Genomic DNA, 22,254 nt, shown 5'->3' on the forward strand with positions numbered 1-22,254 from the left:
TGGAAATAACCAAATTATTTGCTCCCACTGACAGCAGGTGTCTGGGTGGCTCATATTTCTTGAAACTATGTTTCAAGAAAGCAGCGCCACTGCCATTCAAGGTCCTGAAAGCAATGCAGAGAGCCTTGAATTTGGTCTGCTGTTTGATCATCTGAGAGGCTGACTTACATTTGGGAATTTTCATAAGAAGCCTAGCCACTGTGTTTTGCAGCATTTGCAATTTATGCAAATGTAGTTTTTGTATATTTAGGTAGAGACCATTACCGTAGTCAGTTTTTAGGTCTCGCCTATGCAGCGCATGCATGCACACGTTCGATTTCCTTCAATGGCAATGCGTGCATGTTTGGAGATTCCCTTGCAGGAACGAACTTGACACCATATGTTTGTAATTAACTTCCAAACACATGGTGCCTCTGGCATGCTACCGCAAGGGAAACGCTTTGTGTGCTCTTGGCGTAAACGTGATTCCACCATTTCAGCGCTCATGCCTGCAAGAAAATTGGCTCGATCCCTTCCTTTAGATGCAGGGTGACAGCGTCTGCGAGCCCTGTGATACTTAAGCCTTCCTCCCGCTCTGAGAGTGCAGCTCCAGCAGTGCGCGCCCTGGCACCGGCTCGAGAAAGCACACAGAAGGCCTGTATTTGCTCTGGCTCGAACCACCGCATCCACCCTGTGGCATACTTTTGCAATGTATTTTTAAGTTGCTCAGCTTTCTCAGTGCTCATGCCCGCAAGGAAATTGGCTCAATCCCTTCCATTAGATGCAGGGTGACAGCGTCTGTGAGCACTGTGATACTTAAGCCTTCCTCCCGCTCTGAGAGCGCAGCTCCAGCAGCGCACACTGGGCACTGGCTCATGGCAACACAAAGAAGGCCTATATTTGCTCTGGCTCGGACCACCGCATCCACCCCGTGGCATACTTTTGTGATGTATTTTTAAGTTGCTCTGCTTCTGTTAACATCCCTGTGTGAGAGAGTCGCGCTGTTCCGAGGGCCGGCCGCAGCCTGGGAGAGCGCGCTCGGTGCTGCGGCTGACACGTCTGAAATCAGGAAACCACAGCCACACGTACAGGCAGGACGAGGCCCACAAATAGGAACACAGCGAGGCAGCATGTGCCAGCTGCCTTTCAAAACCGGCGCACACTTGCCAAGGGACTCCAAACCTTCCCTCTCTCCACACGCCCGCCTCCGCCACTGGTCAATAATAGTAAAACCGAAGCAAAGAAAGTTAAATCTAGGCAGTGACATACAATCCTACACAGGTAAGCCTGCAGATACATTAAAAACAGGGCTGTAAGACAAGAAGGGTGTATAGCATGTGACCTTTGTCAGATTGGCCCACAGGGGAACCAAAAGCAGTCCTGGGAAAATGCTCAAACCAGCCCCACTCTTTTTGTCTCCTCTTGCAACCTCTCTCTTTCCATCCATCCATCCTTTAACTCTCCTCCTCTCAGGGCTGTAGCAGGGCTAGTCTATATTTTTATCTGGAGCCACTAAAACTGATGGTCACTCAGTAGAATGTTTCATTCTGCCAAAGTATTGTCATCTTCATGGAGGGTGTGGTATAAAGGCTTATCCAAGCCCTTTGTTTGTGGCTACTCAGGGCAGAGCTTTCAAGTTTCTCATGCCCATACAAGATTAGGTCATCCATTCCAGGTTTATTCATTGCATTCTGGGACTTGCAGTACTGTTTCCATAATGGGATAAACAGGCCTACAGACCCCAGATTAAACAGAAAAAATCTGAACTGGACAAGCTATTCATGCAATGCCCTAGGAACCCTCAAACCTCTGTGAAAGAGAACTGCTGGCACTGAAGACCTTCGATTACACTGCTGGTGCCACTGTTGTGTAGCATCTGCCCCTGCAGTATAGAGTGGAATTGTTGAATATAGCCTCTATATCACCTTTGTGTGGCAAACCTATGTGAGCACTGAACTCACTGATGCGATCTAGTGACTTGTTTTACAGGTATGGGACCCGGAGACCAGTATTTTATTGTTGGCTTTCCCAGGTGCACAAACTGTGTGATCCTGGATTAATCATTTTACTGTTATGCACTTCAAAAGCTGTCTCTCCCTAAATGGGGAGCATTTAAAAATAGGATTAGCAGACCAATGTAGTGTTATATTGAAAGTGGACCTTGACGGTTGCATATACTCATGCACACACACATCTTTTCCCCTACAAACCCTTTGTGCAAAGACCAGAAATGCGAGCATGCACTCGAACACTCACACAGGCAAACATACACAACTGCACTAGCCATGGATTCTTTTACAGGCTCACACCATTCACACTCATGCACACCACATACACGTGCTTTGTCTATCTTTATTACCCCCTTGCTTTCTGTCACTCTCCTAATACCTCTCACTCTTAGAGTGTCTCTTCTAGTCATGCTTTACACCTTTTTGAATGCTCCCAGGAAGAGGGTTTTAAAGGGCCCTTTGCAAAAATTGTGGGTTCCTGCTGAAAGAATGCCTGAGGTGTTGTAAGGTGGCAGAATTACATGACCTGACCATCCTATCACACATGATTTTGATGGTGGTGTAGAGGTGCCAAAGTCTACTGCACTTTAGTGGATGTCATTCATCCTTGTAACAGGAGAGACAGATGTTGTTATTAAGTCCTCTTTCCCAAGGAGTCCTCACCATAGACGTGTAAAAAGGCCCACTGCCCTATACCAGACAGAAAAAGTAGCACCGTAATATAATCCTAGGTCCTTCTTCTAAAAATAGTTACAGGTAACAATATGGAGAACATAATTTCAGAGAAAGCAGAATTTCTTACGCGTTCCCTGAATGCCCTTATCTGTGAAACCCCCAATTTGGGAAGCAATTGTAAAAGTAGAACCTTTTTGTGTTGAAACGATTTGAAAACCACTTTTATAAGGTCTCTTTCTGAGGACTTTCATATGCTCTATTGGAGCTTAATGATCAGTCCATATGAACTGCTCTATCCCATAAGAAGTAAACAAACATGAAAAATCCCAAACCTATGGAGCCACGCATCTTCCCTGATGTACAGGCAGGAATGGAGTGGGTGGGGGAGGGGGGATTGGTGCAAGAAGTGAGAGCATGGGTCGCAAGCAGAAGCCTCTAGAAAGCTTTTTTTAAACGCTATCGCCCAAGAAAGCTTGGTTCGAGAGTACTTGTAAACCTCTTGTGCTGGACGTCTGGCTCAAGCCTGACACAAGCCTTTAGTGGCTCACACAGCTCTATCCACACACGGTACAACTGAGGCCCTAACCAGAAGAGTCAGGAAATCACTTAAAAGACCCAGACACCTTCAGCAGTCCCATCCCTACAAATACGTGCTGCACTGGCAAGTAAGACAAGCATTGGCATAGCCAATAGGTCTCGCCTTTGGGACCTTGTAAGTAAAAAAAATAAAATGAAGTGTTAGACTTCACGTTTACATTTACTGCATCCTAAATACGAAGTAAATGTAAACGTGAAGTCTTATACTTCATTTTTTTTTTTTACTTACTAAGTCCCAAAGGCAAGACCTATTGGCTATGCCAGTGCTTGTTGCTCATGCTGGAGCTGTGACTACCCTCCTTTTGGTTTCTTCAGTTAAATAAAGGAGGATTTTCTTGATGGTTCTTAAGTTGTAAAATGCTGAAGACACCACTGAGTTCACCTGTTCTTTAAAGGTGAGTTTATTGTTCATCACGTCTCCTAAATCTTTGGCCTTATTGACTGGGACAGGGAGGGAGCCAAGTTCCTCTGACCACCAGGATGGTGCCCAAAATGCGGGTTGATTCCCAAACAGGACAACTCAGTTTTGGATGATTTGAGCTGTAGACAGTTTGTATCCATCCAACTGCTGATTTCTAGCATGCAGCCTCTAAATCTTTCTCCTATGCCTGTGTCAGTGGCTGCCACCGACGCTACTGTGTATCAGCCTCATAGGATATAAGGACAAAACCATATGAGATAATCGATGGTGCAGGAGACATAACATAAATGTTGAATAGCGTTGGGCTGATGGAAGAGCCCAGCGTAAGCCCCAGGGAAGAGAAAAGTCGTCTGACTCAAATGGATCTTACCCAAATGCCTATGTCCGCTCTGCTAGGAAAGATTTTAGAAGACCAAGTGCAGGTCCTTTGATGCTATGTCCTGCAGCCGGTCAGCCAACATATAATGGTTGACCGTGTCAAAAGCGGCCGATAGGTCATGCAAAATCAGAACGGCCTTTCCACCTTTATCTATGACCATCCTAAGTTCCTTGGTAGTTATTAATAAGGCTGACTCGGTGCTATGATCCGATCTGAAACCATATAGTGAAACGTTCAGTGACTCATTGCTGTTTATGAACTGTGCAATTTGTCTATTAATTTCCTTTTCTATTAATTTGACTGGGTGGCACCGAGAGATGGGTCAAAAATTGCCCAGATCAGAAGGGCTTAAATTAGATTTTTGTTGAACAAAAGCAGGATAGAAGTCCTCTTCTATTATTGGGAAAGTAGCCTGATTTAAACATGATGTTAAAAATGTCAGTTAGCTGTGATGAAATGGTACCTGCAGCTAAATTGATTGTATCAGGAGGGCAGAGGAGAGCCTGATTTAGCACTGTGAATTAGAGACAGTACCTGCGAAGTATTCATTGAAGAGAACTCTGATGAAGTGGCTTTTTCATTGTCCTTAGAAAGCTGGGCATAGGGTGTCTGATTGTCGTTATGATTGTGCTCAAACTTATAGTAGATCTGCTCCACTTTTTCTTTGAAGAATTTCGCTAATGTGTTACAGAAGCTTTGGCCACTATCAGTTTTCTTATTTCCTGGAATTGTTACAAGCTTAATAATTGCTCTGAATGATTCATTGGTTACGTTTTTGGCTGATTCAATAGTTTTAATAAAGTATGTGGATTTTTCTTTAAACATTAGTGATTTGTATTGACTAATAATCAGCCTTTTATATTTAGTTTATTCTGTATCACAGTACGCCTTCCTCCACTTACGTTCTTGTCTCCACAGGTTTGCCTCAGCAATCTGAGCTCTTCCCAAAACCAGGGTGCGGAGTGTTTTTCCCTTTTTCTGTGGATGGTCCTCCTCAATCGGGCTGCCTGGTCTATGGCTGATGATAACCACTCCTCATAAGCGGTAACTGTGGAGCATTTGATTTAATGCTTGGGCATTCATTTTATTCCAGGGATGATATTTTACTATTGTGTTGGAATTTTGTCCCGGTTTGGGAACGGGTTGTACTGTGATCTCAAATAAGACTGCTTGATGGTCAGTCCATGTCAAAGGTTGGAATATACGATGTTACATCACAGTGTTCACACCGCGATACCTTTACAATGCAGGCATTACAAGGCAAGTCGTTACAAAAACTTGTGCTGGAGGGCCCTGAACTTAGGAATAGTATGATTTACTATTCCAACTCCAGACTACGTTACAGTAGGGAAGGTGTTGGAATAGTAAATCATACTATTCCTTAGCTTAGAGCGCAATTCAGAGCAAGTCATTGTAATGACTTGCGTTGTAATGACTTGCGTTGTAATGCCCCATGTTGTAAAGGTATTGCGGTGTGAACACTGCGATGTAACCGATGTTTCCCCAATGGTTGACGTTCCAACATGGCTATAGAGGATTGTTTCAGAAAAGCCCATCGAGCATGTGTCCAGCCTTGTTCTTAGGGCCATCTATAAACTGGGATAAAACAAAGAAAGTAAGTGTGTTGTTAAGTTCCTCTGTGTCTTTATCATCTGTGATTTCCTGGTGATAGTCGAAATCTCCTAGTATAGTGACATTATCTGTAAGCAAGCTGGCTTCTAGAAGCAAGCTTAGCGTGAGGACAAAGGTCTTCCTGCAACCTAGGAAACGATAAAGTAGGAGCCCCTGAAACGATTGTGTTTTGGTGATTTCTATGTTGAACGTCAATGGCTCTCAATCTGGTGTGGAGGCGGGTTTAAACATGGAGCTAAAGTAGTCCCTGTAAATTATGGCTAACAGGCAGGAGTAACAACTGTAGCCAGGCCTCTTGAGTTTATGAAGCTGCAGCCAATGTCAGTGTGCTGAGCAGGTGCTACTAGGCCTCCACAGCGAGGCCCATGGAGTATGTGACACCCACAGCCACTAGTGGTGAACCAGCTGTAAGTACTAGTCCCTCCATATGCAGAACCCTGGGGCCATGAAACTTCCAACCGGTGGTGGTATGCCAGACCCTCTGCAGTTGATCCCATTGAGACTTGAAGATTGCATCCTGTGGTAAGGTATGGGCAAGTGGTACTATACTACCCCGTTGGAACGTTTCTTTAGTACGTCAAACTTCAACCATGCTGTGGTATATTGAATGGGTGATATTAGCTACTCCGCAGCTGGGTCCTTTGAGACGTGTGTAGGAGAGTAGGATCTGCTTCTTATAGTTACCCCCACTTTTTGCTGATGTATCACTGTTTTCGACTTAGTCTGGCTGGGATCCTGCTATCCAGAACCCCAGCCTAGCATCTTTCTCCTCTAAATTGATTGCATGTACTTTAGGTACACTCCAGATTGGATACTGGGGTATCCTTATCAGTCCCTAGTATATGGTACACTATGTACCCAGGGCATAGGTACCCTAGAGGCCTCTCCGGGGCTGCAGCATGTATTGTGCCACCCCTGAGAGACCATTCAAACTCATACCACAGGTCTGCTGCAGCCTGTGTAAGGTGGTGCATGCACCCCTTACTTAGATATAGGTTCACTAGATCTATTCTAAATCACTGCACATATAAACCTATCAGTCACCCCTATGGCAGACCTTATCAACCCTGAAGGCAGGGTACTGAGTTTTATGTGAGAGGGTGCTCCAGCATGAGCAGAGCCCCTCTGCAGCCTTCAAAACCTATTTTCCGGGGTTGTTTGTGATGCAGCCAACCATATATATTTAAGTGCATTATAACCTTGCGGTAAATGCTAACTTTAAAACAGCTGCTTATAAACATGTTGTGTTTGGTGTCAAACACCTTGGAATCATACCTCCACACCAGTAACTGGTGTGGGAGGTAGGATTCCTCCCTTTTAGATCCACTACTGTGGGTCACCGGGCTACTGAGCACAAGCTTTCTCGACCTGGGCATCACAAAATGGATGCTACCAGCCACAGGCACGTGTCTGCCCTCCTGCTGCTGAGCTGAGCTCGAGCAGGGGAGGCTGGAGGATAGGTTTCCTGTCACAGGGAGATGTGACCACCTCCCAGACAGGATTTAGTGTATTGGGGCTAGGTGGGTGCCCTCTGGGAGTGCCTGACAGTCTGCACTGGGTGCACATTTGATGTCCCTGTGCATAATCCAGTTCAAACCGGTTGCAGGAACCATTTGCTCCTGCTCTGGCACGAAACTGGACAAAGGACATGAGTGTAACTACCCCTCTGTCCTGACCCTCCCATGGGTGGGTGTCCAGAGTTTGTCCCAACCCTTCCTTTGGTATAAAGTAGGAAGCCCTGACTACAGGACGTTAGATTTTTTTTTAAACCTTTATTTATCGTTTTTTGCAATAAACAGGACGTTAGATTTTACCTTGACTAAACTCTGCAAGCAGAAACCAAGTACTTCAAGGATCTACACTACGCTGGATGACTGAAGAATCTCCCTTAGAATAAAGGAGTTACTCCCCTACGAGGCAGGCACCTTTAACGCATCTGATTGGTTTGCATCTCCCGAGCTCCTGAAGACTCAGAAGATTTGTGCAACACTGGAGGTGGGTTCCTGAGCGTCCCTGAGGTCGATCTGCCCTCTAAGCAATTCTGAGACCAGTATCCCTCGTGGGGACCGTGCAACCCGAACCCCTGGACACCGTGTACTTTGCAGCAGCATATGCTTTTCAGCGATCCCTGAGGAATTGCTTTAGGGCTACTTGTAGTCCTGACCCGAGCAGTAATTGCACTGAATATTTCCAGCCTACACTCCACGAGTGTTCTGTGGGCTGGTATTTTGTGATTCAGCTCGAGGTCCCTTTGCGATCCCTGGTCCGTTGGCCTGTGGGTCCCTGTGAAGATAACTCTGATTTCTCTTGGTCTTCCCTGGTTGCTCCAGATGTGGCCTGACTCCCAATAGCTTGGAGAGTCTCCTGGACCTTGCTGGTCCACACCGGGACTGGTTTCCTCTGCCTGTGTGGGTTGCATTTGTCAAGGCTTGTTGGTGTTCAATCCGGACACTGACCCCTCAGCACTCTACATCCTTCATGGGACAGCTCACCTCCGGGCTTTGGTTGTCGTCGACATCTCCTGGTCCCCGTGGCTGAAGAGTCAAGCGTCCCGTCATCACACCTGAAGCAGCCGACATCGGTGGGCATTCGTTTAACGAGCCCCTGGTCACCCTGAAGTGTCTCAGACTCTGTCCCCTCTGCTTCCAGGTTCTTCTCACCTTGGATCCAGGTTTGGATTCCACCGGACACTTTTCATCTTCTCGGCAACAGCACTTCTTTGAGGGACGCCATTGAAAACGACAAAGGTTTCCGACATCATTTGACACCCATGCACCTGGCTCCTCTGGGATAGGTAACACAGGTACTCCAGTACTCACAAGGGCGCTGGCCTTAGAACCTTCTATGTTCCTAAGGGTTTGCTTGAAGTCCTCTCCGAAGTGTCCATAAACTGTACTTTTCCAACCGCGGCTTTCCCATAGAGTTGTACAGAGCTCTCGTCTGTGTTCTCACACTGCACCCGTCCTCCGTGGGTCCCCTGTGTCACTACCTTGGGTGGTTCCTTGGGGTCCCAGCGATTCTAAGTGCTCTAGGCACTGTGTCTAGTCAAGTCGTGGTTGTTATACCACTTTCTTAGTATATGGTTCGGTCTCCCCCTGGAGCCCGCTGTGTATTGTGCTATTTATTGTTCTATTGATTAATAATTTTGACCTTGTGCTCTAATCTCATATAGAGGTTAGTAGGGAGTGTTTAGTAATAAATACATATATTTTATATATCTCTTGTGTGGTTCTCCTTTCATTTGGTTATTCAGGAGTTTCTAATCTGGTAAAACAAGCTGCTTTACATTCCTTCTAGACTTAACCTGAAGGCTGCTCTCCACAGCTACCACTAGGATAGCTTTCTTTCAAGGTTTTCTTTTACCTAATCATCAATAAGGGTCGTTTGGACTGGTGCAAGGTACCCACTTTAATTAGTGGACAGCATATACCAGGCTAACTTCTCACAACGTGAAGTTTGCACCCTGAGTGTTGAATCATATTGACAGTACTAGTGCCACTGCTGCAGGGCCCTTTGACTGTGAAGCTTGCACCCGGCCCTCTAGAGTCCTTGTAGCTTGCATCCATGATGTACGAATTGGGCTGTCCTAGCCTCTGCACAGCCGAGCCCCTAGTGTCCATGGAGCTTGCACCTGATAATGGTGTTTCCTGTGGCAGTACTAGTGCCTCTGCAGGCAGTACAAGCACTTCCGCAGCAAAGCCCTTTGAATCTGTTGAACCAGTGGTGGCTGGTGGTACTATCACCTCTATAGCCAGGTGCCTTGGGCTCCTGAAGCTTGCATTGGGTGGCGGTGCACCAGTTAGAAGGTACTAGCGAATCCACTGCCAGTCCCCTGGAGTCACTCAAACTTGCATCTGATGTGTACAGATCAGGTAGTACTACCCCCTGCACAGCCAGGACCTGTGAGTCCATTAAGCTTGTAACCATTCACGGTATACCAGGTGGGTGATATTAGTGCCTTTGCAGCATTGCCCCTTGGGTCTATGAAGCTTGGTGGTGTACAGGGCAGGCGGTACTAGCTCCTCTACAGCCGAGCGTCTCGAGTCTTTCAAGCATGTTCCTGGTGGTGGTGTACTGGGTGGGCAGTACTGCCATCTCTGCAGCTTGAATTCAAGAAGCTTGCACCTGGTGGTGGGTGTACTGGTGGGCCAGTACTAATGCCTTTGCATTCAGGTGGCTAGACTCAGTGAAGCTTGCACCTGGTGGTGCCATACCTGGCTGGTGATACAAGCCCCTCTGAACCTGGTCCCCTTGAGTCCATGAAGCTTGCATCCTTTGTAGTGTATTGGGTGGTTGGTACTTTCATCACCAAAACAGAGCCCCTTGAGTCCATAAAACATTTACCCATAGTGTACCAAGAAGGCAGTATTACCCCTTTCATAGACTGAACTCATGAATCTGTGAAGCTTTCAACCAGGGTTGGTGTACCGGGTGGGCTTGTTCTAACACCTCCGCAGCCAGCACTTTGAGTCCGTGAAACCAGGGGCGTAACATAGGCCCCCGCAGCCTCCGCAGTGCGGGGGGGGGGGCGCTCCAAGGGCCCCTCAGTCTGAGCAGAGCCAGCAAGCCTAAATGGTGCGCACGGGGCCTCCTCATTCATTAAATGGTGGTGCGCGGTGCGCGCAAGGCACTCCACATCATCTTCTTTCATTACTTAAGGTGCTCACGCCTGGGCCCCGGCCTCTTAATAAATCAGTGGTCTCCAGTCCAGGCCTGGGCCGCTGAAGAGAAGAGGCACACAAGCAGGGGTAGGACAAACGGCGAAGGAGTGGAGACAGATGGGGGGGGAGGCAAGAAGAGCAAGAGAAGAGGAAGTGAAACCAATGAGGAAAGGAGCTTGAGGAGAAGACAGGCCTGTGATTGAAGACAGAGGACACACATGATGGAAGCAGGGGTAACAAACACCCCCGCAGGCCCCGTGGTGGGGGGGGGGCAGTCTTCAGTAAGTTAAAGGGGCCCCCTTAGCTCTTGTAGAGAACTGGGTAGAGAACTGTGACTCTCTCTCCCTAAAGCAGCCTGTAAAGCAAGCTGCACACACTGTGGGCTGGAGAGAAACAAAGTATCAACATTGTTCCTCTTCAGTCAGAGCCACGAGCAGGCCCGGGACAAGGATGGGGGTGGGGGCCCCAGAGAGGGCACTGCCCTATGAGGCAGCACAGAGCTGACTTGGCCTGGAGAACATTTTCGGCTCCAGGCTTCCCTACACTTGAAGGGGCCCCCACAGTGAAGAGAGTGCTGAAGCACAGGCCTGAGCAATGCACACCAGTTCTAACCAGCTTCAGACTTTCTTTGGGCAAGAAGCAGTTTTCTGAAGATCTTGCACACAAAAAAGAAACAGTTACAATGTATAGCTTTTGTTTCTTGCTTGTGTACAGAGGCCTGGAAGGGAAGGCACACCAGGATTTATCTGGAAATCAGAGTGCTGGAGTGCAAAAAGAAACAGGACAGAGCAGTCATCAGGAGAAGGTCAAAAGGACGTTCAAAGGAAGAAGCAATGCTGAGAGGGAGAGACAGGTGATCGAACTCTTGTGTGTGCACGCAAAGGGGCTTACCCCCCCACCCCAGGTGCAGGAGGCCCCGGGACCCCTCAGCCATGCACATTGCTTGTCCTGATATTCAGCAGACACCAGCATGCTCTGTTCTTTGTGCAGAGACAGTGCGATAAGGTGACACTGCTCTGAAGAAATGTAAGTAACCCTTTATTGTTACATTTTAGGAAACCACTGATTCTACAGGAAGCCAGGCCAGGGTTTTTTAATTGCAGGAGTGGGTGATGGACTCTTGCAGAAGGCCTGGAAGGACGACTACAGTAAGATTCAATGTTTGTTTGTGGACCAGGGGCGTAACACAGGCCCCTACAGTCCCTGCATTGGGGAGTGAGGGGGTGGCGGGGGGGCCCGTGCTCCAGGGGCCCCCCTCACCCAGCGAGAGCAAGCACTGTTGAGCAGAGCTGCTCTGCCAGCAGCTCGCCGTGTGCTCTTCATGGCAGAGTGTTGCCTGCGTGGGTGAGGGGTGGCCGCCGATGGCAATTTGGGGTGATGGTTCTGCCGAGGGCACAGTAGGGTGTTCACGGCCTTGGGGCTGGGGGTGGGGGCATACAAGAGCGGGTGGTTACGGGCAAGCGACATGGCTTGTAGTGGGCACAGGGGGGCTGCTGACTCTAGGCACTAGGAGTTGCCCCGGAGGAGTACATTCAGGCCCGGCTCCAGGATTCAGGATCTGGGAGGGCCAAGAGAAAGCGTGGATGGGCCGTGAAGATGAATGGAGTTGCATAACATTTCCCAGTGATCAGTGAGTTGGGATCAGGCATGCTGGAGGGGCTTTGAAGGGAGGCTGAGCTGCATACAAACCAAAAAAACTGAGTGAAAGACATGTCTTTGTCTCTAAATGTTCTACTTCGTCTCAGAAAATTAAGAACATAGTTAAAAGACATTGGGAACTACTACGAAATGAAACTGACTTCAATGGTATTTTTTAAAATAAGCCAATTTTTGCTTTCACAAGATCTAAAAACATAAAGGAGTTATTATTCACACCCACAAGACAGGCAGAAGTTAACCAAAGAGGAATGAAAAAATGTCACAATTGTGTACATTGTTCAAATGTTATTGAAGGCAAAGTGTTACACCATCCTCAAACAGGACGAGAAATCAGTCTACATTATGATGGTGACTGTAATTCTAAAAATCTGATCTATTACATAAAATGTCCCTGTGGGAAACTATACACAGGTAAAACAGAAAGGAAATTAAAAACTAGAATTTCTGAACATAAAAGTACGATCAGGAATAAAAACTTCAAAAGTAATCTAGCTAAACACTGGTCAGACAATAACCATAACATTTCCCAATTCAGGTTTTCCATACTGGAAATTGTTAAAATTCACGAGGGGGTTGATCTTACCAGATCCCTCCTCCAGAGAGAGATACACTGGATAAGAACCCTTAAAACACAAGAGCCAATTGGTCTGAATGAAAAAATAGATCTTACGTGTTTTTTATGACCTTTTCTCTTTGGAACTGCTAATAAGGTTGCCGTTTGTACTGTATTATTATGATCAAGTTTGGTCACTATGATATGCTGAGTAATTTTTTGAAATCCCAGTTTATTTTTTCCTTTATTCATCTTACTGTACTTTGTCTATGCAGCATTTTCTTTGCACCTTTCTCTGTTTTTTATAACCTCTTCACCTGTTCACCACAGATTCAGTTTCTAAGATGGCGCCCGTTTTACCCGAGCACACTTTTTATGTGAGTTTGTTTACAGTGATTCTGAGAGCCTGCGTTAGTTGTGCAGATGAGTGGCAGTGTAGGTAATGAGTCGCATTGGCTCGAGCACATATTAAAAAGAGATACAGGTATTATCTTTTGTCTAAGTTACGGAGTGATCTATGCAGTCCGTTTTCAGTTTTGGAGAATTGAAGCAAATGAGGGAGATCGCGATATTCGCGTCTGAGGATGATAACGTTCAGAGAGTGGAACGAGCAGCGCGAGGGCGAGTTGTTGAAGTGAAGTGTTTACTCCCTAGAGGTAAGGCTTGAGACATCAGTCGATTCTGAGTTACTAGTGTGTTTTCAACATTCAAGGTAGTAAGGTTGTTTTATTTGTTGCCAGTACCTTGAATAGCGGATGATTCGAGCGCATCACAAAGACTTGGCAGAAGGTTTTTCCGTACAGAGTAATCCGTAGCTGACTTTAAGGTAAGATGGTGGTCAGGCTTCCACTATCTTCACAGTCACCGTTGTTATATCTTTGCATGACTGATTCGCGTTCATGCTTTTGTTGCAGGACTCCGAACGTTTTGTCGTTCTATTTTGAGTGAGTATTAGAGGCATGATTTACACATAGTGGTGGGTGGCAGGGTCCTTTCGTTCGCTTTGAGTTCCATCTTATTTTCACATTCCCCATTTAAATTGTATGTTGCTGAGTACCTGTAGAGCCCTTGACATTTCTGTAAACATAAAGTTGAAACAATGTTCGTTTTCATTCCAGCTCATTGGCCCCTGATGAAGAGCTCTCGGAGCTCGAAATGCATTGGGCACAGAGAAGAATTCATCTGTTATCGATGTCTAGAAATTGTGATAGCGCATAAATTGTACTAGCTATGTTTTGTGATTCAAACAAAACCTTCGCTGATGTTAAATGTTTATGAATGTTAATTTGGTGATTCTCTGAAGTAAATTTGAACAGCTTTACAAGCAAAGGATTGATTATTATTTTCGTATAAATTGTATAAATTGTTAAAATTAAGTGGTGTTCTTTTTGAACCACAACAAGCAACAGTGCACAGAGGTTAAGTGTGACCCACACTTAAGATACGTTTTTCAGTGCAGGCACGGTTAGGACAAACGTGTCACCTCGGTTGCACGCTTATGTTAAACAGTGTAACAATCCAATCATTGTTTTTTCAAAACACATAAAACAGGAGTGCTTCTCTCAGTCATTAACACATTTTGAGCTGCATACTGTACCTACTGCTGAGAGCAAGTACACTAGTTTTAGTTCTGCCTTTTTTGGGGTTTCGCCTACGTGCTTAATCTCTTCTCTTCTCTCTGCATCAGGCTTCTTTCTCTCTACCACATGATCCATTCTCCCCACCTCACCCATCTCTCTTTCCACCTCAACCTCCTTCCTTTCCACTTCACCCTGCTCACCTATCCACCTCCCCCTCTTTTCTTTTCTTTTTTCCCCTTTCTTTTCTTTTTATCTCACCTTCCACTTCCTCTGCCTCACCCTCCTATTTCTTCACCTCTCCCTTCTCTCTCCCTGCCTTGGTTTCCTTTCTGTTTGACCCACCCCCATCTTTCTCTCATCTCACTCGCCGCTCTTTCTGCTTCACTCTCCCCTCTCTCCACCTCTCTGTGGTCTGATTGCGCCTCCACTTCATTCTTCTCTCTAGCTCACCCAACTCTTTCTTCTTCACCCTCCTCTCTGTCTCTGCCTCACCAGTCACCCTCCCTCTCTCTTTCTCACTATCCCCCTCTGCCTCACCCTCCTCCCATTCATCATCACTCTTCTACCTATAACCCTCCCTTCTCTCTGCTTCACCTATTCTTCTTTCTATCTATCTCAACCTTGACTCTCTCCACTTCACCCTCTTTTGTCAGTCTTGCCTTTCCTACTGCTGCATGAGGGATAGTGGCTGTACTTATGTGGATGCATGGATGTGTGCAATCCTGCTGCCCTGCACCTGTTCCTGTTCTTCACTGGTGGCCTTTACCATTTGGAATGACAGCAGCAACAAGGCCTGAATTATTTACATAGTGTGCTCCTGAGCCTGCAGAACATCTACACACACTTGAAAGCCATACATGTTTTAAAGAAAAAGTAATAGCCTATGCAACCTTTTTTATAGTTTTGAATAGTGCCTACTGTGGTACATGTACTCCAAATAAGAGAAGTAACAACTGGATGATCAATCAAAGTTGCCAACCTAAGCGGAACCAACCAAACTTCAAACAGAGGTCTGTTTGAACCCCTAGCTTCCCACTGTGCAAAGATTACAACTTCTGAGAATGACAAGTGGTCCTACAATTTGGTGGCTAGGTTTTCAAACAATATTTGACTGTCAGCTCTTTGAGCAGAATGCATTCTAGGTGAAACCCAAGAAAACATACATCTTATGTGAATGCCTCAAAACTGAACTGTCTCTTCTAATTGTAATTAGCTTGTCCCCTCCTCTTTCCTGTTTTCCTAATTTCTCCCACTAGTATATCCCATTCTGATCACCTTCCTCTTCCTTGTGTTCTACCACTCTCCTCTTAACACTCCATTTCCCCCCAATGATCATTTGCTCACCACCCTTCTCTCTGATCACCTTCCTTTCTCATCATTTTTATCTTTCACCAGACTCATCTTCCACCTTCACCATTTCATACTCCTCTCCTACTACTCCCATCTTATCACCCTCTCCCAGTACATGCCTACCAATCATCATTCTACTTGCATCACCCAATTTGCTCATCATTCTCCTGCTCCTATATTCTGCTTTCCCAGAGTCCTTTTTCATCTTCCTTCATCCAACTCAAACACCATCTTCATCACCTTCTCTAGTTTAACATTCATCACCCTCATACTCTTCTCTAATCAACATCTGTTAAATCTGGTCTCTTGCCTTCTACTCACTCAGTTACTCTTATTTCACATACCTCTTTCTTTACCATTCTTTTGTTTTATCATTTTTTCTTACCTTCATCTTTTTTATCCTCACATTCTCCTCTAATCACCCTCCTCCATTTCTCATCCCTGCACCTCATCCCGTTTCCTCATCAAAATTCTATAAATGTTGATAATCTTCCCTGCCCTAGAGAGCCACAAGTATGAAAACTGTTGACCTGGGTTTTCAGGACTTCTGTTGAAAAGACACCATCCCATCTGCTAGTTAATCGACAACATTAGTGCGTTATGGGTTCAAGCTTTTGATATGCCCCAAAAGACCAGATTTATTTGAAGCATAAATGTCTGTGTTTACCCAGATCAGAGACACTGAGAAGCTCAGAATATTTATACTGCTGTAAAGACATACAAGTTGTCCCATTCTTGTGTAAGTAATGAAAGGCTGACAAGATTTTAACTTACTAAGTCACAGATTATAGGAACATCTTTGAAGCAAGTGCATTAGCCCACAGGAGCATCTTATCTCTTTATGATCTGAGGGGCTACAGCAGTGCTATATTCCATTTGTATCTATTCATATGACAAAAATATAGAATACAACAAATACTCAGTCACTGTTGCTCGCCACAATGTGTGGTGTTTGTGCCATAATTGAGGTGTAATTATATTAGACTCAGCCATCAGCGAGTACCGCTGGAAATTAAAAGTAGGCAGTGCTGCCACAGGACAGCCGCCAGTGTTTTTTTTCGTTTAATAAGAACTTGCACTGCCCCAGTCAATGCTGTATCTGTGTTGTATTAGTGAAACTTGTCAAAAGTCTTTACTTCAGAAAAGTCAAAGGATGTGTGTGGTATTTGCAGTATATAGTGCTGCACTTTAAGAATAGCACAAAAGCACACTAAGATATAAATACTAATTCCACATTTTCAATAACTTACCATGGGATGGCAAAATACTATCAGATTATTGTGGCCCTGTAGTATCTCTTAAATACTGTGTGATGAGAGCTTTTGTGTCTCTTTTGATCTGGTAGGGGTGCCACAGGCTTTCCACCTTTTCACATGTGCTCATTGATAACAGCCATCCTCATCCTCACTGACTTCAGGAATGTCTCCAGGCACTTCAAGCAGCCCATGTCATTGGTGCATATCATGTTTATTAAACAATTAGGATGAGAAGGTGAGGCCGCTGGCCCAAATAAATCATAACGAAAAAGAACAAAAAATGTTTTTCTGCTTGAAAATCGGCTTTGGGAGGGCCATGGGGCTACCTTGGGTGGGCCTGGCCCACCTGGCCCTCCCGCTAGAACCGGGCTTGGGTACATTCAAGGTCAGGGGCATGCTTGACGAATAACAGGCGGTTTGAGGGTTCCTAAAGGGCTCTCTGGGAGGGCTAACAAGGAGCACTAGAGTGCTGGCACGGCAAGCAAGTGTGTTTACGAGGTCGGGCCAGGTGCCCGGGGACTGGTCGAGGCTGATTGTAAACATTGGGGCATTGACTGCGGGCACTGGGGGCTGTTCACCTGGACAATGGCGGCTCATAGGAGAGCTGGAGAGAGGCTGTGGAGAGGCCTTTAGGGGCAGAGATTCACAGGCCGAGTCTGGGTAGCATGGGGCCCCCACTCACTGATGAGTCGGGGACAGTCTGGCAAAGGCCCATGGTCCCTTTAGGGTGTTGAGACTCTAGAGAGAAGCTTAAGGAAGGGTCTGCTTACTGTGGCACCCCTTACAGGCCTGGGGAGAGGAGGGTCTGTGACTGGCACCTCTTTGCCTCCCAGCCACCAGTGCTGCATGCCTACTTCTGAAATCAGACCCCCAGCTGGCCCTAGTGTCCTGTCACCTCCCTCTGCCTACTACGTCATATGCATTCTAACCTTCAAATCCAGTCCACCCATTCCACTCACCCAAATATCCATCCATCTAACCAACCATCCACCCAACCAATCATCCACCATCCTCAGTCACACACCCATCATTCCATCCACCCGTCCATCCATCCATCCATTCAACTATCCATTCATCCATCCATCCAGCAGTGGCCAGTGCAGTTAAGCGCCGAAGGGGGGATCTATAGACGATAGAATAGAGTAAATAAAATAAATCCTATTCCAAAGTCAGTCAACATCACCCACCTGCTGAGCTTAACTGCATCCCCCGCTGCTGCATCCATCCATCCATCCATTCAGCCATCCATTCCCAGCCATACACCCATCCTTTCATCCATCCAGCCATACCTCTGTCCATCCATCCGTCCATCCATCCATCCATCCCCAGTCACATATCCATCCGTCCATCCCTAGCCACACACACATTCGTTCATCCATTCATCTATCCATCTGTCTGTCCGCTCCTCCCCCCAGCCACACACCCATCAGTCCATCTATCCATCCATCCATCCACCCTCGCACCCATCCATCCATCCGCCCATGCAACCATCCCGTCACACACCTATCCTTTCATCCATACATCCTTCCATCCATCCATCCATCCATCCCCAGCCACACACCCATCCTTTCATCCATCCATCCATCCGTACCTCAGTCCCCCCTCCATCCATCTGCAGCCACAAATCCATCCGTCCATCCCTAGCCACACACACATTCGTTCATTAATCCATCTATCAGTCCGCCCAGCCACCACACACCCATCTGTCATCCACCTATCCACCCATGCCTCCACCTATCCATCCATCCCTCCACCTATCCATCTACATCCATCCATCATACCGTACTTCCTTCTGCTCATCCATCCATCCGTCCATCCATCCATCCACCAACATCCATCCATTCATCTGTACCACCGTCCACCCGCCCATCTGTCAATCCATCCAAAGTGGGGCAAAGTGGTAGGTGGTGGGCCGGGCGACGGGGGGGGGGCCCTCCATGTATTTTTCAGGGGGGGCCCTAAAATTTCGTTATGCCACTGCATGAAACCTGCACCCGGTGGTGGTGTACTGGACGACACGCCTGGCACTCGGCTCCTTACGTCCGTGAAGCTTGCATTCATTGGTGATGGACCAATGGGTGGTATTGGCACCTCTGCAGTTGGACCCCTTGAGTCCATGAAGCTTGCTTCCGTTGGACTGTACCAGGCTGGAGTTACTAGCGCCTCCACAACCAAGCCCCTTTGCTCTGTGAATCTCGCACCTGGTGGTGGTATACTGGGCTGGCAATTCTAGTGCGCTAGGCTCCGTAAAGCTTGCATCTGGTGGTGTTTTACCAACCAGGTGGGACTAACACTTCTGCAGTCGGCCTTAAGTCTACGAACCTTGCATCCAGTGGCGGGTTACAGGGAGGGCTGTTCTAGCGTCTCCACAGCCAGGTCCCATGGCTACATTAATCTTGCACCCTGTGCGAGTGTCCTGGAAGGACAGTACTAGCGCAGCTGCTTTCTAGGCCTTTGAGACTGTGAAGCTGCACCCTATTGGAGTTTACTGGGCAGCGATACTAGCACCTCTGCAGTCAGTCCCACTGCACATGGCCTGTGCTATGGCCAGACCCTTCTTTTTTTATTACTTAGTTTTGGATCCTCTAATTGGAGGGCCCCGCTGGGATCCGCAAACGCAGCTGATGGATCTGCAGATCTCACAACAAAAATATTTTTTTCTTAAATTCTAAACACAGTGGGACCTCTCCACATGGGCTTAGGGGTCAGGGTGTACTGAATGAATGAATGAATAATACACTTGGTATAGCGCATGGCTACCCTAAGGAATCCCAGCGCTTTGACCCAGAGCACGTCACCACCACTCATCGGAAATGGAAGGTCTTTAGTTGTTTCCGAAACATTAGATGGTTCGGTTGAAGTCGGATGCTCTCAGGAAGACTGTTCCAAAATTTAGCAGTTTGCAAAGAAAACAGCCGTCCCCCCATTCGGGATCTTTTGATCCTTGGGACTGTCAAAAGATTAAGTTCACCCGACCTGAGGGTTCTAGAGGGTCGATATGGGCACAAGAGTGGGCACAGAATATCAGGACCGTTGTTAGTGATGGATTTGTGGACCATACACATGGCCTTGAATCCTATCCTCTCCTGAATCGGTAGCCAGTGTAGTGCACGCAGAGCAGGCTTAACCGAGCTGTGTCTGGGTATTTTGACCAATAATCGAGCAGCGCAGTTCTGGACCGACTGCAAAATTTTGATAGTGCCCATCGGAGCTCCAAAATAGAGTGCATTGGCATAATCCAATGCACTCAGTCTGCCAACTCAAGTGCCTTTTTAGTTTTTGTGCCACAACATTTTCTTTCAATGCTGCAGCAGCAAATTAGATCCCTTCCGAGCCAGGGATCCAAAATGTAAAAATGTTCCCTTGGCTAATATGTTAATTTTTTTAATTTTGAGATCTAAAGCTCATTAGCTGTCGATAGCTCAAACAATTTCATAAATTCAGCCGTTCATGCCCAAACCTCTCTTTAAACGCCAATATTTCATAAACTACTGAATGGATTTACATCAAATCAACAGAAAAAACAATCCTTCATTAAAGTTCTAACTTTTTGCCAAGTATTGTGTGCTTCTGTTCCACTTTTTTTTTCTGTTTCTTTGATCACAATGTCCTATGGGAACTAAAATAGCAAATCAAACCCCATCCCTTTCTGTACCCAGCTATATGGCTTCCTCATGGAAATTTTCCATGAAGGATCAAAGTGGGTATACTTTTTTGGGTGTAATCCTTGTATTATTTTTGTGAACACTATACCATACCTACAACATCATGACACCAGCAGATTACAGCCCTGGTAAGTCAAAGAAAGGTTACATGATTAAAACATACACACTTTGGGTTAGCCCAAAGCGCTAGTCCAGTTCTCTGTATTCCACCCAAGGGCCCCATATTTTCTCTAATTTTTGGGCGCATTCCCTGGCCTTGTAGCCTGTGCATTTGGCTTGTAGACACCAGTCAATGTCTAACCTCCACTATGAGACGGATGGTCGCACCCCACATCCCCACAGTCGGCAATGCCTCTCTTGGTCACCAAGAGCCCGAGATTACAAAACAGTAAGGTATATTTTGGTAGAGTTTGCTCGTCCCATATTCCTAGTGTAGCTAGTCCCCTGTGACTCTCAAAAGGCACCAACCCACTTGTGTACAGAAAGGCTGCAACTGTGGGGAATCACAGATGGTGTGCAACAATGTTCCCTTTTGGCCACAACCCAGTAAGCATCTGTCCCCAATCAGAGTAATTTAGTTCTAGTGTAGTAGGCATGGTGCAAAATTGTTAGTTGTACTAACTGGCACCCAGATCTAGGGGCCACTTCTCTTGGAACTTAACATGCCTCCCCACAGACCTTGTCTGTCAGCACGCCAAAGTCCGATTCCCATCTGCCTTCCAGTTCTGCCAGACTTGGCTGGCAGTTGCTGATCAGTGTCCGGTATATCTGGGAGACTGCATGTGTGTATAGAGGGGCTGCCAGAAGGCAACATTCCAATGGAGTCTCATCCACTACCTTTTGTAGTAGTTCCATGCAGCCGCGGCCCGTGGAGGGAGTTGCGGTGGGCCAGAGATGCGGGGCGGGGGAGTGCTATAAACCGGCATATGGATATTTGGAGGTAAGTAAACAATTTAATTAATTTAACGAATTTCGTAGCACGCGCTGCATCGCATTTTGCGATGCAAGCACCTTACGAAATTCGTTTTATTAATTCAATTGTTTACTTACCTCCAATTATCCATTTGCCGGTTTTTAGCACCCCCCACCCCGCCCCGCCTCTCCGCCCCACCGCAACTCCCTCCACAACTCCCTCCACGGGCCGCGGCTGTTTCCATGCATCCTTTGAGAGTGTGCTGGACCTGTATGAAGTGGAAGTGCTGGATAGGTGAGTGACATGTTGTACTGGTCTGCAGTTCAGCAAAGGAGAGTAGTCTGAGCGTGCCCCAAAGGTAGCCCACTGTTGTAATCCCGATCTTGTCCCACTGTGTCCCACAGTCCTACCTTCCGAGATCAGAAGGGTATCAGAATATCACATGGGGTTCTCTAGGGTTAGCTGAACCTTCCAGCCCATTTTCTTGGGGGCCCTCTTAATGACCAGGTCAGTCAGTGAGGGATGTCGGGCAGTCTGCAGCTGCCATGCAGTCTACTCAGGTACTCACATGAGGCCATTAGATGTCTGTCTGACTATAAGGAGGTTCCCCAAGGGAAGTGAATGCCCATTCATTAATATCCAATAGCTGTGTCCCACCATTGGAAGGGGTTTCTGGTCAGTGACTGTAGCGCAATAGAGGGGGCCCCCCTCCCAAACAGCGACTTGTTACAGCGTATATACCACCCTGAAAAACTACTCATGAACTACGTACTGTGGGGCAGATTTACAAGCCCCTTGCGACACATTTACGCCGCCGTTGCGTCACTTCTGTGACGCATCGGCGGCGTCAATCATGCGCCATGTTGCGCCGTATTTACAATGTGACGCATCTAAGGAGATGCGTCAGGCTGTAAACCCCTGCGCC

At 46.8% G+C, this 22,254-nt stretch overlaps 1 protein-coding gene and 1 long non-coding RNA gene across 7 annotated transcripts in view; one reads left to right on the plus strand and one right to left on the minus strand.

Moving 5' to 3' along the window:
* Nucleotides 1–22,254, minus strand: part of AGAP2 (ArfGAP with GTPase domain, ankyrin repeat and PH domain 2) — a 1,117,996-nt gene that overhangs the window by 111,139 nt on the left and 984,603 nt on the right. The window lies entirely within an intron of this gene.
* LOC144829512 (uncharacterized) overlaps nt 1–22,254 on the plus strand; it is a 354,617-nt gene that overhangs the window by 20,563 nt on the left and 311,800 nt on the right. For 4 of the 5 annotated variants that reach the window (XR_013610689.1, XR_013610691.1, XR_013610690.1 and 1 more), the window contains exon 4: nt 4,979–5,104. This is a non-coding gene — a long non-coding RNA (uncharacterized LOC144829512). Of the gene's footprint in view, nt 1–4,978; nt 5,105–13,683; nt 13,895–22,254 lie in introns of those variants that run through there. The other variant, XR_013610692.1, reaches the window with a different exon arrangement.

This window comes from Lissotriton helveticus, chromosome 1_1, assembly GCF_964261635.1.
Source record: "Lissotriton helveticus chromosome 1_1, aLisHel1.1, whole genome shotgun sequence".
NCBI classification, from domain to species: Eukaryota; Metazoa; Chordata; class Amphibia; order Caudata; family Salamandridae; genus Lissotriton; species Lissotriton helveticus.